This window comes from Apis laboriosa, unplaced genomic scaffold, assembly GCF_014066325.1.
Source record: "Apis laboriosa isolate Shangri-la unplaced genomic scaffold, ASM1406632v1 scaffold63_cov154, whole genome shotgun sequence".
Classification (NCBI taxonomy): domain Eukaryota; kingdom Metazoa; phylum Arthropoda; class Insecta; order Hymenoptera; family Apidae; genus Apis; species Apis laboriosa.
Window position 1 is genome coordinate 901,146 of NW_025223982.1, and position 16,517 is coordinate 917,662.

Consider the following 16,517-nt stretch of genomic DNA (forward strand, 5'->3'; position numbering starts at 1 on the left):
TATAATCGATGTTTCTTTAAAAAAGAAAGTAATCGATGATTCGTTCTTGGTTACAAATCAATAAAGCGATAGATTTTATAATGCAACGAGAAAAAGAAAAAGAAATTATTTTTTCGAGAGCAACACGCGAAGCGCGAAATTAGAACTCTCGAAACGATCGTTCGAGTTAAATCCGCGGTCCATTCGAACCAACGTCGGCTCGAAAACGTACGGCGTCAACAAATAACGATCGAGCACGATACACGATGGAAATTATGGTCGCCGCTTTTCCCGGAGCTGTTCCGCGACCGGTACGCGTGGGACGTGGGGCGATCATCGTCGATCTGCAACGTAGATAATCGTCTAAATGCAAACGTGCCGATCGAGATATCGGGTCGAGTCGCGAATTACGCGTGTTTTTATTTTTATTTTTTTTATTTTTTTTTCTCTTTCTTTCTTTCTTTATATCGCGTCGGTAGCGTGAAATTTTTCCTTTTTTTTTTTTTTTTTTTTTTTTATTGGACGCAATATGAAATATAAGTTTTATTTTACGCGATATCGGATTATCTGTATCGAAAGAAAAAAGAATGTTCGTGCCGGATTGTTGTGTGCTTTATATAGCCGTTTCGATTCAAAGATACGATGAGATTAATGGTTAAACAGAGTTAATTTGTTTATTTGATTCGATCAGTGGAGAATAGTAATTAATTGTTAAAGATGGTATAATGATAAAAGAACTAGGGCTTGATATTTATAGTATTATTTTTCTATAAATCTTGAATAAATATGTATAAAGTGTTTAGATGAATAAGTAAAGGAAGCGAAGGGAGAATTTAAATTTAATTTTACACCAAATGAAACAATCTTTTAAATTACATCCCATCTTTTAAATTACTTACAAGTTGAAAGATAAGATTCAATGCACACAATTGCATACCAATTTTTTTATTCGTTTTAAAAACCATCCCTTAAATATTCCACTTTATTCGTCCAAACATCTTCTATAATTTTTCTGAATAATTTTCGCTTACCAAAGTGATAAATATTTACGTCACAATTCTTCGCAACGATTCTCTCAAACATCTCTCCTCCACGAATCTCTATTCTTCCTTCAACTGCGACACGAGCAGCAAATTGCTTTTTATCAACCGTTAATCTCATCGTCACAAACTTATTCTCTCTCTCTCCGACTCGTACATCGCGAGAGGACTCCGTTGTCAGTCGCACGCCCGCTTGGTTCCCGTTCAAAATATTCTGCCAATGCCGGGGTCTCTGGTCCCCGTCCAAGTATCTTCGAGGAGAATAATAGCGAGGAATTCGGAGGGAAAAAAGAGGCGGAGAAAAGATAGCCAAAAAATCCGAGATTCCTTTTGCCGAAGGTTTTGCTGCTGCTCCATTTCACGCCGATCCTCTGACCGTGACGCGTTCTCGGTTGAGATGCACCAGGTGTTGTCCTCATCATCGATTCCATACAAATTTCCATAAAATCGGAATTATAGCAGGATTATTGATAGTTACGATCAATGCGCGATTCGAGATCTCACTGTTTTGAAACTCTCTTATTTGTTCATGCGTTGAGAAATTCAGTCAGATTATGGAATATAGATTTCGATGAGAATGGAAAAGCATCGAATGTAATTATTAATCTATAATTTCTAGCATCAATTCTTTTTCCTTTTTATGAACTCTTTTTGTAAGGATAATACGTCTTGGAGCAATTTTTATAGGGATTGTATTTATTTTAACGTGATTGAATCAAAATCTTATAAGATTGAATCAGAAACAAAATTCTATTTTATTATGAAAATTAGACTCAAATTTTCCTTCAATTTATAATCTATATCATCGTATTATCGCCTTTTACTATCAATTGACAAGTGTTAATAAAAGGCAAAAAAAAAAAAAAAGATTATGTTTATATAAGTATCATTACTAAAGAGTTATTTCGTTTCGTTTTTAATTTATACACGCGCATCAATCGATCGGATGAAAATGCCATCGGTATATCCGACCAACTCGCCATTTTTTCACTGTAACGATCAATCCCTCCTTGTTTTAAACCCTTCTTGACGTTGGTTCCAGTGTAATCCAACGATAATGGAAACTTATAAGCCAATTACGCGACCGCGTAACCTGCGTTATTTCGATATTTTCGCGAACGGCCAGTTCATGAACCGTTGGTTATTACTGTTAATCCGACGTGTCAATTAAAATCGCTGATAATACAAATCCGTTGAATTGAATAGCCTGTCTGGCTGCAAAATTGGCGACGTAACGCGCGCAGTATTACTAATTGCGTAAAAATCGTTAACCAGATTTCGATCGATCCGCGATGCTGATCGAGAAATCAATTTGTGTCCGACGATACGAAAGTTACAATTGACTTTTCGAAAATTTAGAATTCTCCTAGAACTCGAATAAATCATTCTTCGAGTCGAAAAAAAGAGCAGAGAATAGTTTCGAGATTTTCAAATTTTTCGAGGGTTTCTCGAGCGATTCGTTTCGTACATAAAAATAATTTATAATTATGTGCGCGTGATGATAAATGAAAAGAAAAGAAAAATGTCGGAAGGAGGTTCTCATAAATGGTAAAATATCTTAATCTTTCGATGGTCATCCCTCTCCGCTAGGGAGATTATTTATCGGCCTGGTTTCACGTTGATAAAACGCATATTGCAGCTTGCCGCCGCGCAATCAGAGAGCGGCGAGGCATAGTATTCACGGCGATGATGTATTAATACTATTATCGGCCGGTGATCACCTGCGGCCCAAATCTGACATTCTCGTTATTATATAACGCGGCGCAACCGCTCTTCGATCATTTAATTCGATCCCTCCATCCTTCCTTCATTATTTTTTTTCTTTATTCAAATAGTTCCGCGAGTAAACGAGTAATTTTTCAAAAATTCCCAACCTAGTTGTCCCTTTTGTTTTCCTTTTTTGAATTTTCGAAATGTTTAGTTTAGAATCTATATATATTTAAAAATAAAAATTTTAATCGCTGTCAATATGTCTTGGAAATTATTATTACACCTCGAGTTTATAGACTCTGCCTCGAGTCCAACTTTTATCTCTATAAATCGAACTTTTATCGTCGCTGTCTCTGCAAACTCGAGGTTTATTGGTCGCGTGCGTTATACGAGATATCGGACGCACCATTTGATATTGTTTGTTTTCTTTCAAGGATTATTAGTTAGGATTATCTCGAATAACGGCAACGGTAAAAAGAAAAAACATAAACGCAAGTCGTGTTTCATCTACTTCCTTGAACACGTATGGAAGCTAATCCTCGTAAAAATATATATTCCATACATCATACGTAATAATAATTATTCAAACATTGAATTTTCCCCAATTTTTTCTCGATATCCAATTTTCTACCTCGAACATTTCAACTCTTCCTTGTACAATTACCATGATATTTCGACGATATTTAAGAAATTCCTTTCAAACTCTATCGTTCATCGATTCTCTTCTCATCATCCCCCTCAAAACAAACAAATAACGAAATAAATAAACGGAGGAAAAAAAATGGATAAATCCTCGAGGGAAGAAGACGCCCCTTTCCCCCTTTCATCGTCGAACTCTCCCCTCGTTGAAGTTGCTTGGTTCTATGAGCTCGAGAGCTCGGATTCAAGTTCATCCGCGTAGTTGGCCCGCGTAGTGGAGGGAAGCCTCGTCGTCGTCGTCGACGAGTTATGATCGTTAAGAAATCGTCTGGGTGTTCTTCCCTTGCCGGTTAACCACCGCACCCGTCCGAATCTCTGTTCACCCTGTTTTCGCTCTCCCCCTCCTCGAGGACGAGGACAGCGTGTCGCCGTCTGCCATTGTGAACGGTGGATAATTATGCCTCATTAACAAATAGCTTTCTTTGATCTGTGGAAACCACGTGCGCGTTGCGAACAGGGAGGCTTCACCCCTTCTGAAGGGTGAAAGAGAGTGAGAGAGAGCCAGAAACGGTTTCAGAAAGAGTAGAAGAGGAGGAGGAAGAAGGAGAAGAAGAAGAAGAAGAAGAAGAAGAAGGAAGGAGAGAGAGGTTTGCGGATATAAACGGAAGAGGGAGGAACAAAAAAGGGATGCGACGGTGGAAGAAGGATTGCAAGGAGTGAGAGGAGGAAAGAGAGGAAGGAGGAGGAAAGGTGGCGCGAGGGGTTGAAGGGACACAAAGGATGAGGGAAAGGTAGAGTGTCGACGTTGCGGTCTAAAAAGAACTCGATCGATATTTCGACGTGGCAGAATGCAGGCGTAGCGAGAGCAACCCCTTCTGAGCGAGCGAGCGAGCCTCGCGCACGAGCTTTTTGTTTTTTTAACGCGCGAGAAGCCAGACGTACCTACTACCTACGTGGAGCCAGAAAGGTAGAGGTTGTGGCGAACTTCTCGTGAGAGTATGTTCGCGATAAAGATTGGAAACGAAAATATATTTTAACGAGTGCCACGTAAATTATGAGTTTTATACACAGTTTTTCCTTTCCTCGCGGAGGAGGGAGAGGATTTGTTACTTGGAAATTGAATATGCAAGTTTGTAAATCGAATGACGGTCGCCACTGGGGAAGGAAATCTGGTAGAAGTATTAGATCTGGAAGGAAACAGAAAGGGGTTGTGAAGAGAGAGATGAAAACGGACATCTTTTCTCTTCGTCCCCTTCTCTTCGTCGTCGAGAACGAATCGATTTATATATACTTGTTTCTCGATCGATCGAATTCGAAAAATGGAGGGAATTGGAGGGAATAAAATTGGGATCGATTTCAAGTTGGAATGTTGAACGGAATGGAACGTTCCCCTCGATTAATTTTGGTTAAGGGGAGGAAGTTGGAGGAACCAATAATGTACAGAGCATAATTCGTCGGTTCGAACACAGAGTTCGTAATGACCGTCGCCATTACCATGAACACAAATCATACGGTTGGTAATGATGTGGCCGACATTTTCTTGCGTGATTTTCCCTTTGCGTTCCGTCCGAGATTTTACCCGGCTCATATTTCACGCAGCCCGACGTGTTAATACAAAAAGTTCCCGCTGCGAAAGAAATCCTTCATCTGGGGAGAAAACCTTTCGTCAGGATGAATTGCACGCAACATTTCCCTTGTCTGGAACAATACGTTGATACTCGTGGAATTTTAGGTGCGAAAAAGAAGGAAAAAAAGAAGAAGAAGAAGAAGAAGAAGAAGAAGAAGAAGAAAGGAGAGAACGAACGAACGTCACGGAAGCAACGATCGTTTAATAAAACAGCAGCAAGAATATTACTCTCGAAAAAGAAGTATACACGAATTTGATGCTCGTTGATTATATAACAAATCAAGGATTATTATTCGTGAAATATCAAATATCTAAAGTGACGTTGGTACAATTGTTACCCATCATCGCACGATAGATCTCTAATTAATATCGGAAATATTAAACGTCCCATCCATCGCTTAATCACCGTTCTAAATTACGCAATTGTTCATTATTTTCCAGTTGTCATAAGCAATTAATTCAACAATGCTAATTAACCATCGAAATTATTCGATTCTCCATTGCCGAGCCAACCCTTGGAATATTAAAACCGCAATTATTCCCGTAATTTGTGAAATGGAAATTTTTAACATTTTTAACATTAAATGTTAGAAACGTGTGTTGACCGATCCTGTAAAATATACCAGAGATGTATATAACAACAACTGCGTGCCGTTGAATCATATGCAACGCCCATTTATGTAATCGTTTCTGTGATCCGTGTTTCGTAATGGAAGACATCACGAAAGATCGCGCGCGGATAATTCCATTATTCCCACGGCCATTTGAAAACAATTTCTGCACGCAATAATCGATCGCGATTATCTCGAATATCGGTGGAACAATTCTTAACGTCTCACTTCGAACTCGCCTCGATATTTATTTTAATCGAATTCTCATTGCGTTCCAACCTCCTCCTCCCCGTGGATACCTCAACGGATGATTCAATATTAACGACTCGAAATTGCAACGAACTTTCCCTGTGACACCGCGTGTCCGGTGTGTTCGCGTACGTACCTTATTACGTATGGAGACTATAAATTATTCATCGGTTGTTACGGCCCCTGTCAGTCGCGATGCGTCTAGACAACGCTCGTTTAAATGTAATAACCGCTCTGCGCCTTTTGAACCGGATGTTAATGCACTCGCATGCGAGGATTCTTAAGTTGTTTCTTCCAAGGGAAAGGAATTTTTATTCGGGGCAAAACAACGCGAAATTGAATCGAATTTCGTTTTCTAAAAAATTATTTATTCAAAAAAAAAAAAAAACAATAGAATGCTACGGAATAAAATATATATTCCGAATCATGGATTTCCAAAATTGAAAAATATTTCTCGCTTAACGATTAACGCGCAATTATTTTACGTATGAGTATATAATAATTCAATAAAATACCAAAGATAAGGAAACGTTACTTTATCTATGAAAGAGATTCAGAAACAACTGCTGATGTTTTTCTAAATTCAATTACATAACAAATTAATATACAACGAATTCAGCGATCGAATTCTAAACATTCTGATTTGATCAATCCACAAACTGGAAGTCTAAACGTTTCGTTAACTGTATCTCCCCTCGTTCGAACTGAAGCAAGAACATCCAACAGCGAAATAACCAATGAAATTCGGAAACACGCCGCAAATCGGATCCAGACGCAGAGTTTCAAAGAGCTCCGTTCGTACGGCCTTTCCTCCTCTCCTTATCTCCTTAACCACAGTTGTCCAGAGTCGCAGCAGGAGAGAGGCTGAAGCGCGCAAGAGCGAGGATCGAGATCCGTGTATCCCTTTTATGCGGAACGAGTAAAGTTGTCCGGCGTCTTTGTCCGCCTACGTCAGCTGTCCGCCTGCCGTTTGTTCCGGGATAAATAAAAAGGAGTCTGCTCGCGAAACGGTGAAGCGGCGCCCGACGCAAGAAGGCAAGATCGTTTGTTGGCCGGCGACAATGGCGCAGGAACCGCCATGAAAACGTGAAAAACGACCCGCTCGAAAGGAGGACGTCTGGATTTTTTTTTTTTTTTTTTTTTTTTGAATGCACGTGCGACCACTGGTCATTGGATTTTTCAACCGGATTGGAAGGAATAATGGCGATGATGATGATGATGAGGATGAGGATGAGAGTAATAATGGGATCGGAGAGAGATGAATTGATAATACTGCTACGACTACTATTTTATTTTTGGATGATTATTTTAAAAATATTCTACTTCTTGTTTAAATAATGGATTTAATTATTTACGATTTATTAGTTTATCTAGTATTGCTTCTTTGTGTTCATTTATATAATTGAAGTGACTCGAATTATTAAACGAAGAGAATTGGTTCGATCATTGCGTTAAATAAAATCTAAATGGATCGATATCGAAATAACAAATTCTTCTGCTGTTCTATTATTAAAAATTTCTCGAACAAACTCGAAGCAGCAACTTTTTGAGATCAATTCAAATCTCATTCAACCGGATACAAAGGAACTCGACTCGAAGACCACCGTTCCCGATCTCAATACCCACCCATACCGATCCCATTCAAACACGATATTCGCGAAATTGCGTCGTTATCTATCGCTACTTACCTCCACCGCGAAATAACCCGTTTCATCCGGAATCTGCCCACCGTCTCCTCCAACAAGAGTAAGACCATCGAAGCGTGGCCGCGAGGATCACGTTGGAAAATCACTCGTCGAGGACGTTTCCTCGCACGCATGCACGATCGAGAAGAAATCCAACACCGCGATACAGACTCGATACCCGCAGATACTCGAGACGTGAAAGGGAAAAAGAAGTTGATCGCGCGGGCCCTTCTTTCCATTTTACTGGCTTTCCACGTTCGCACGGATATTAATCGCGTAACGAAGAATCACAATATATGGTGGCGATTACGTTTACTGCTAAATTGTGCTGGATTTTGCTCGATCACGCGAGATAGATACTCGTGTTGATGATGGATCGCGATAAAATTAATTCGACGAACAATTCCTACTGGTTTGAACTTGATTCGTGACAGATAATTCTTCACAAAAAAAAAAAATGAAAGATACGTGGAAAAAAGGAACGAAGAATCACAATATATGGTGGCGATTACGTTGACTTCTAAATCCTAGATTTTGTTCAATCACGCGATAGATTCTCTTGATGATGGATAATAATATTAATTCAACGAACAAGTGAACTTCCTGCTGGTTTGAACTTGATTCGTGATAGATAATTCTTCACAAAAAAAAAAAAAAAAAAGAAATGAAAGACACGTGGAAAAAAGGAACGAAGAATCACAATATATGGCGGCGATTACATTTATTCTTAAACTGTCCTCAATCACGCGAGATAGATGCTCGCTTTGATGATGGATCGTGATAATTCGACGAGCAAGTGAAATTTGTACTTGATTCGTGACAGATAATTCTTTGCAAAAAAAAAAAAGCCGAAAGACACGTGAAAAAAAAATGAATCACAATATATGGTGGTGATTATCACGCGATAGATGTTCGTGTTGATGATGGATCGTGATAATTTTACGAGCAAGCAAAATTCTTATTGGTTTGAACTTGATTCGCGACAGATAATTCTTCACGAAGAAAGAAATGAAAGACACGTGGAAAAAAGGAACGAAGAATCACAATATATAGTGGCGATTACGTTGACTTCTAAATCCTAGATTTTGTTCAATCACGCGATAGATTCTCTTGATGATGGATAATGATAATATTAATTCGACGAGCAAGTGAAATTCCTACTGGTTTGAACTTAATTCGCGACAGATAATTCTTCACGAAGGAAGAAATGAAAGGCGAAAGACACATGGAAAAAAGGAAAGAATCACAATATATGGTGGTATATATATTACGTTGACTCCTAAACTGTCCTGGATTTTGCTCAATCACGCGATAGATTCTCTTGATGATGGATGATGATAATATTAATTCGACAAAGTGAAATTCCTACCGGTTTGAACTTGATTCGCGATAAATAATTCTTCGCGTGGAGAAAAAGGAGAAAGTTTGAAGACGTGGACAACGATGATGATTATTCGATAAATTCTCAGGAGGATTTTTCTCAATCACGTGGAAGCGTTTTCCGGTTGACGTGTTGGCGGGATGGATCGTGATAATAGGCTAGATTTCCGCGTAGCGTTTTCTTCGATGCTCCCTATTAATTCGACAAGCAACCGAGCGAAATCCCCTAGCGGTGATGGTGATGGTGGTGGTTTGAACTTGATTCGTATCCTCGGTCTGCGAGATGGTCCCTTCAGGGAGGGACAGACTCTGGTGGATGGACAGAAAGAGAGGCGGGGAGGAAGGGCGGGAGACACGGGTTAAGCTCGTCGTCGAGGTTCGCCTCCCATGAGAAATCATTGCTGGCTGCGAATACGCCGACCTCGTCAACTCATTGCCCTGCAATCCCTGGATGAATGGCCGTGACAAAACCGTAAACGACCGTAATTGCGTTACGGTGTCTCCCCTCTGAGCTTTGAGGGATGACATTTGGAGGAAACGTAAGACGCGATCCCTATATTTCATAAATTGAACACTTTTGTCTTGAGAGAAATTTTGACACCGATTTTTTTGAGCAATTGATTTGGATACGACGCAGAAAACAATACAGAAATATCAATATATTTTTCGTATCGTTACAAGTAATAAAATATATAGATATAGATGGACTTGGAAAAAATCTTCTTTGAAGATATTTCATCTTCGATATTTATTTCATCGATACATCCCTTCAAGAAATATTCGTGATTGGTCATCGCTTTTGGAAACCGAACACTATGCCCGTCACCGCAACTTCGAATCTTCCTTCTTTCATGACAGTTTCGCGACCACAAACACGACAAGTTCCCGGATCTGTGCGGATCTGTGCGGGGAAACAGTAGAGTAGAGAACGCTTGTTTCTTGGAGAGTTTCCAACCAGGGATCTACTTGCGCTTTGCTCTAGACCACTAGGAGACTTGTTTTCAAATCCGTTCGAAATTGCAGAAAGATAGCGCGCTGCTAAAACAACCGAAGAGAGATCGTCGAAATACGCCTTTATAAAATTAAAACTAAAACTCCTTGAAACTCCTTAACTCTTTACACTTTGACTAAGCGCTTTTACGATCCGCAATCATGCAATCGACGGACGAAGAATTTTGATTAATTGGATAATATTTCTCCGTTATTCTGAAATATTCAATAATATGTGAATTCGAATCGAAGATCCTTCAGGAATTATTTCCTTTAATTCTCTCTGATCGTCGTCGCAACAAATTTAATATCGATCTTTAAATCGTTTCCCGTTCGAACTCACCCAACACCTCTCCACCATGTTTCACGACACGACATTCGACATTAATATCCAGACTAATTCAACGTATATTTCAGGGGAAAAAATCCTGGGCGAAAAATCGACGCGATCTGGGCAAATATCCTGCCGTCACGCGTTGCCCCCACCCCTTCGAAATCCCCGGTATTCATTAGAAAACCGGTCAAACGTAGCCATAAATTAACGAGCGACCTACCGCCGGTGGGGCTGGGCGGTTGTGCAGCGAGAAAAAAAAAGCGAGATCCCGCGCAACAAATTGTAACGGTTGGAAACGGTTCGATCCGGCCGGTCGCCAACAACCACGACCGTAGATCTCTCTCCTTTAAAAGAATCCACCGCGCGTGGGCAGCGATGAATTATGGCAGGCGAAAAATCCAAGTTCCCTCTCCTCCCTCTCGAATGCGCGAAACAAACGTTCCATTATAACAAAAGCCATTGTACGCAAGGGGCACGGTGCTATAGTAATCGTTTTACGATAGAGAGCCACGGCCAGTGTAGCGGGGCTTGCTTGTCCAACCGCGAAACTGGCAATATATTCTCGTTCCAATAAGCGACCGCGTTGGGAAACGAGGAAGAGAGACAGAGAGAGAGAGAGAGAGAGAGAGAGAGAGAGAGAGAGAGAGAGAGAAAGGGGGAAGAAAAACCGCGTTTAAGGTCACGACGACGATGATTCTGAGAGGGATGTGTCGATCTTGGATCTTGAACGTTGGGATGTTGAACGTTCCTTTCGGAGGTAACGAGGCGGAGGATTGGTGGGTGGTTGGATTGATTTGTTGTTGGTTGTGTATCACAAACAAAAATGTGATTTAAGGGAAGATTGTTGGTTTGAAGTTGAACGAAATTATCTTTTATAATTAGAGTAATAAATGGTTGGTAAATGAAGTTTAGGAAATGTGGATAGGATGTTGTGTATGGAAGATACATTTGGAGATTGTAGAGATGGAAAATATTTATTTCTATTGTAAGAAGAAAAGAAAAGAGATTAAAGAAATTTCTTTTAATGTTTTCTTGAGAGAAAAGGGACGATGAAGGATACAAGGATTAAATTACAATTAAAATTTGAACGATTTTATTAGAAATCCTTTAGAGAGAAACATTATAGTTCAGAGTTATTAATTTCTTACAGGGACGGTGTGTACAGGGTTTAAGAAAAATATGAGATAAATAACTTAAGCATGGCGGAGGGATTAATATGCGATGATAGAGTGATTTAGTGGAATGGCGAAGTTACTCTTTAATATTCTTGAAAATTTAATGCCTCCAAGCAAGCTGCTACTTTATAGCCCCCAAAGAAAATTACATTAAATATATTGAGGAGATAAAGAAGACGGAAGAGGCTAAAACCCGTCGTGATACGCCGCTTACAGTACAGCATAGAACGAAATGTTAATAATGCAGTCTCGTTCCTCGTATAGGAAACTAATTTCAACCCCCATACAACTTCACTTCCAATCAAAAATGTTCGAAGTACAAGGAAGATTGCGAGATAACGATTTTCCAATTATTTTCCAATTACAAGTAACGAACGACACCTTCTATTTAACGAGACAAGCAATCTACGCTCCTACTGAATAATCCTTGGACAAACCCTCTACGCGATTAAATATATCCCATAATATATAAGATTATCGAAGAAAAACGAACACACATTTCACCGAGTCTCGTAAACTTGATATCTAGCGATGGGATTAAGTATCTCGCAAGAAAGATATCCCTTTCGAACAAGAGATCAAATTCGAATTCTTCATAAACGTTTCGAAAAAAAAGGATTCTACTTTCAAGTAGAAGAGTATTACTAAGTAAGAACTCGTAAAAAATTTCTATATCCCAATATAAAATTACGATCGATCGTTTGGATCTTCTAATCTTTCGCATGGAAGATCGAATTAATACTCCAATTGATACAAATTTCGATTTTATTTCGGCAAACGTCCAAGCCTAACATCCGATCTTCAATTTTTCTACGAAAACGTATCTCTCTAGGTTTATAATTACGCATCGAACTTGATTCCATCGCTAGCAACGTGCGAGAGACGCGTTAGCACGCAACGTGGAGCCAGACAGGAAATTGCAAATCAACCGTGCGGCTTTTAACGAGGCAACCAGCAGCGCCTTCTGGGACGATGGCCGCTTTGAACGCCGGTTGCATAATTTCGATCGGTATTTATGGAGCAAGGATTTATCGGGAACGGTACATGTGACGCGATTATCGGCTGGATTCGGTGCTGATCGCCTCTTTTGCGATCGAGAGCTATACGACATATTGCTCGCCCCGTCGAATCGCCGCCGACAGGGGCGTGTTTCGCACTTTTGCACGGGCACAGACCCGTGGGAATGGAACGGCGCGGCGCACCGTCATTCTGTCGCTCGACCGTCACTGATATTATTGCCGATCGATCAACGAAAGTGTGACTAAATCTGATCGCTATCCGTGATTTCTTTTTTTTTTTTTCCAGATTGATTTGTTTTCTATTTGCCCGTTCGCCCGCGATATCGCGTCGCACTCGTGACCCGGATAGAAGGAATCAAGTGCAAGTGTATCATCGGGTGTAAATAGTATTTAATTTAAGTTATTGAGATCGTAAGTGGATAAAATTTTTTACGGTATTTTGGATAATATAATTTAATGTTTTATTGTGATGTGTACGATAGGATGGGTGATGTGTTCATCTTTGGATTGATTCTCTAAAAAGTATCGTTACGAATTGTAATTATAATTTAATTATAATTACATTAATATTATATCGATAAGATATTAGATTTCAAACAGAAAATGAAGAGGATATATAATTGTTACGTTGAATTTAACAACGTTCTGAATTATCCAAGATTAATTTTAACAAATCGATCTCGTTCAATGCTCTTCCAAATGGCATCCTCGATAACCTCATCAGTGCCATCAGTGTCTTCTTGCCTCACTCGTCTAACTTAATTCCACTTAATGGTTTTCGTGGCACCAGAATGGTACCACTCGTGCAACTTGATTTTCCTTGATAATTTCCGAAACGTCATCTTCATCCGTTGATGCGACGTTGAATACGAAATGATTCGAGAATCACACACATACACTTGAGAAAAAATCTTTTGTATGATCATAAAAAATTAATGCAACCATTTGTTCAACTTTTCGAAGAATGTTTCCCCGTTACAAATTTCTTTGAATGGAAAATATCAATTTTGCATCACTCTTTCTGTATCATTTGCCCGTCAATCAATCCGATTCCATAAAACAGATTCAATTTCGTCCAATTTAATTACACGTAACCTTGTCACTAAAACCCATTCTGGCAGCATCCCTCCCTTCGTAGTTCAACCCCAATCCCAATGGCCCGAAGTCAAAGTCAGAGGATAGGTATCGTGAAAATAAAAAAAAAAAGAAAAAAAGAAGAAACTAAAAAAAAAAAAGGAAAAAAAGAAGGCGAGAATCAAGCGGATAAATCGTGGTCTGTGTCTCGATGAAAGGGAGCGACGCGGTATTTGTCGAAATTGAATCAATATCCCTTGGCTGGTTTAACGATACGTATGCGGGTAACGAGCGGCATGGTTCCCGCGTGGATTTCGCGGTGAAAAATCAACGTATCCGTGCTTTAAGCGTGTGTAAACGGGTGTAAATCAATGAACGAAAAATCCGCGGGCTTTGAAAGCCCTTATTTGCATAAAAATTAATTTAGACTTGGTTGTCCGGTTGAATTTATATATATATATATATAAAAGAAAGGGGGAAAAAAATAAAATAGACGAAATTGAAGAGAGAAGGGGAGGGAGGAGGGAGAGAAAAAAAGAGAAAAACAGAGAGGAAGGGAGATGTATGGAGAAGAGAGGGAAAACGCATCCCCTATATTGTGTTTCGGATTTCGTTACTCGAGTTTCGAGCGCCGCGATACCAGATCGATATTCACTTTCGTTTAACGATCGCGTATATATATATATCTGTATATGCAAACGTGTCGCGTGAAAATCCGTAATATACGGGGCCAACGTACACCCGAGGAACGTTTTATCGCGGACATATCCTCGAGAGAAAAGGCAAACGCGAAATGCAGCCGGGCTGTTGAATTTTCCGGATGCGTTTGTTACGCGCCGATACTGCGTTTTATTTATTTTTTTTTTCCTTTTTTTTTTTTTTTCTATCATTGAAACGAATTTTTAGAGAGTTTAAATTCTGAGAGATCTTTTTGGAAGAGGAAAAGGGATTCACGGAAAGCGGCTTCGTTGAAATTGATTCGCGAGGAAATTTGTTAATAAGGAAAATATTGTCGAATGATTGTAATTTGTTTTTTAAGAAAAGAAAGAATATCGGGAAGAAATCGGGCATTTCTTTTTTTAAACAAAGAACGTGACGAGTTTTCGTTTGAGTAAGAGAAACGAGGGAGGGGAGGGAAAGAAAAGGAGAAATTAACAGAATCGTGGAATAACAGTGTATTAAATTATTTGAAAAGCTGGCACCATTACTCTTCCAGCTCGCCGTCTCGAGTCTCGGACAACATTCTCCGCCGTTTCTGAAGCTCTTGGGGGAACAAAATTTCCCTCAAGCTTGAAGATGACTAAACACATTCTTCTCCGGTATCGCGCCGACAGAACTCGTTCGTTTTCTTTTCCCCATCTCTCTTTCACCGTGCACAGTTCCTCTCGGTGGATTCCAGGGACATAGATCCCGTAATACCGTCCCAGACCAGCTTCGTCTAGACCAATTCTTTTTTTTAAGAAAATTGACCTCGCATCAGCCGTCTCTGTAACAGCTTGGAACATGGGATATTCTCTATTCAACGTTCAAAGAGAATACATTTACGTACAAACTCTCCATTACGACGATCAAAGATATAATAATTGAACAACTTCGCTCGAAAATTTCGAAAATCACGAATGATCGTTCAAAACAAACCCTTCGATCGTTGAGATATTTCGAAGAAAAGACAACGAGCCAGTTTTCCATTAAAAAAAAGCCCGTCTATCTCGAAGATTACCCAACATAAGAAAGAACGAAACAGAGAGGAAGCATCGTTAACATCGTTTGGAAGCGTGATGGCAGTTGGTTCCATCCGTTCACCAAGTACAGTCAGCTCCATTTGCCGAACAACGCGTATATATGGGAATAGGTAGCGAAGAAGAATCGGTGGAGCCGATGGGTCGTAGCCAACAGCTGTCCGGTCTCAGAGACTCGATTCCCTCCAAAATATATATTCGTGGCACAAAGGAAGATACACGAGCGACGCGTAAACTTGTTTCCCTTGGTTGGAATAAAGGAGGGGGACGGGATGGAAATTCGTGAGAAACGAGGGAAAGAAGGAGGGGGAAGGGAGAGGAAAGTTCAATGGAAATGCAAAGAGGGAGCTAGATTGTCAAAGAGCGTTGTTTTCGGACCGAATAAAAACCGGGAAAATCGTAAGTTATCGAGCTCCAGGGGCCGGCAGACGTTTTCTCTCGGGACCTCTTTTTCGTTCCCCTTTTCCTTCCAATCCAATGCACGCGCGGCTCGAAGGATCATCGATATTCGATCTTGGCTCTAAATGTTATGAAACGAGCCACGTCGCATCCGCGTCCAATGTTTCACGATTGACGAAGGTCGCGCTTTTTTCGATGATGGAAAGGTAGCCGCCAAGGGAGAAGGCGTAAAAGGGATGGCGTGGAGAAAATGGCCCTTCACCTTTCGAAACTTTCTTTCTCTCCCGTGTCGCGTTAAAAGTTGAGAGTTTGATGCATGCGATGCCAACGATACCTTTCGAGGGTGAAGCCGTCTGCTTCCTCGAGCGAAGGGTGGGTGTATAAATGTGTTGCCCTGTGTTATCGGTCGAGCTAACGAGATCCATTTCGGGTCTCGTTAAGGGAGAAATTTTCTACACTCGACCATTGAGAGACTGTCGTCTTACACTCGTCCATTGATTTATCTTCGTCATTTTCGTGACTACTTTCGAGCAAATTTCCTCGAAATGTTAGCCTTAGTATCGATGTTTGTTTCAATTCTTTTAAACGCTCGATGGTTTCCGAAGAATCATTCGCGAAGAGTCATTTTCCAAAGCCATTGATTATTTATTTATCGTCTCTTTCGCCAATCAATGGTTCTATCGATTCACCACAGAAGAGTTAATTATCAACGTTGGATTCAATTTAAATCGAAGATGAATACTACGCGAATAGACGATTTCTCGATTTTCCAAAGGAAAACTCGTTTCTGCCTCGAAACTTGATACCGATCATCCCATTTCCCTCGATCACTCATCACGGACAATTTTACTTTCCCTACGTCGGTCG

The 16,517-nt window shown here is 40.1% G+C and overlaps 1 protein-coding gene across 8 annotated transcripts in view; it reads left to right on the forward strand.

Annotated features, from left to right (window-relative positions):
- LOC122718425 (dystrophin, isoforms A/C/F/G/H) overlaps nt 1-16,517 on the forward strand; it is a 420,738-nt gene that overhangs the window by 254,476 nt on the left and 149,745 nt on the right. The window lies entirely within an intron of this gene.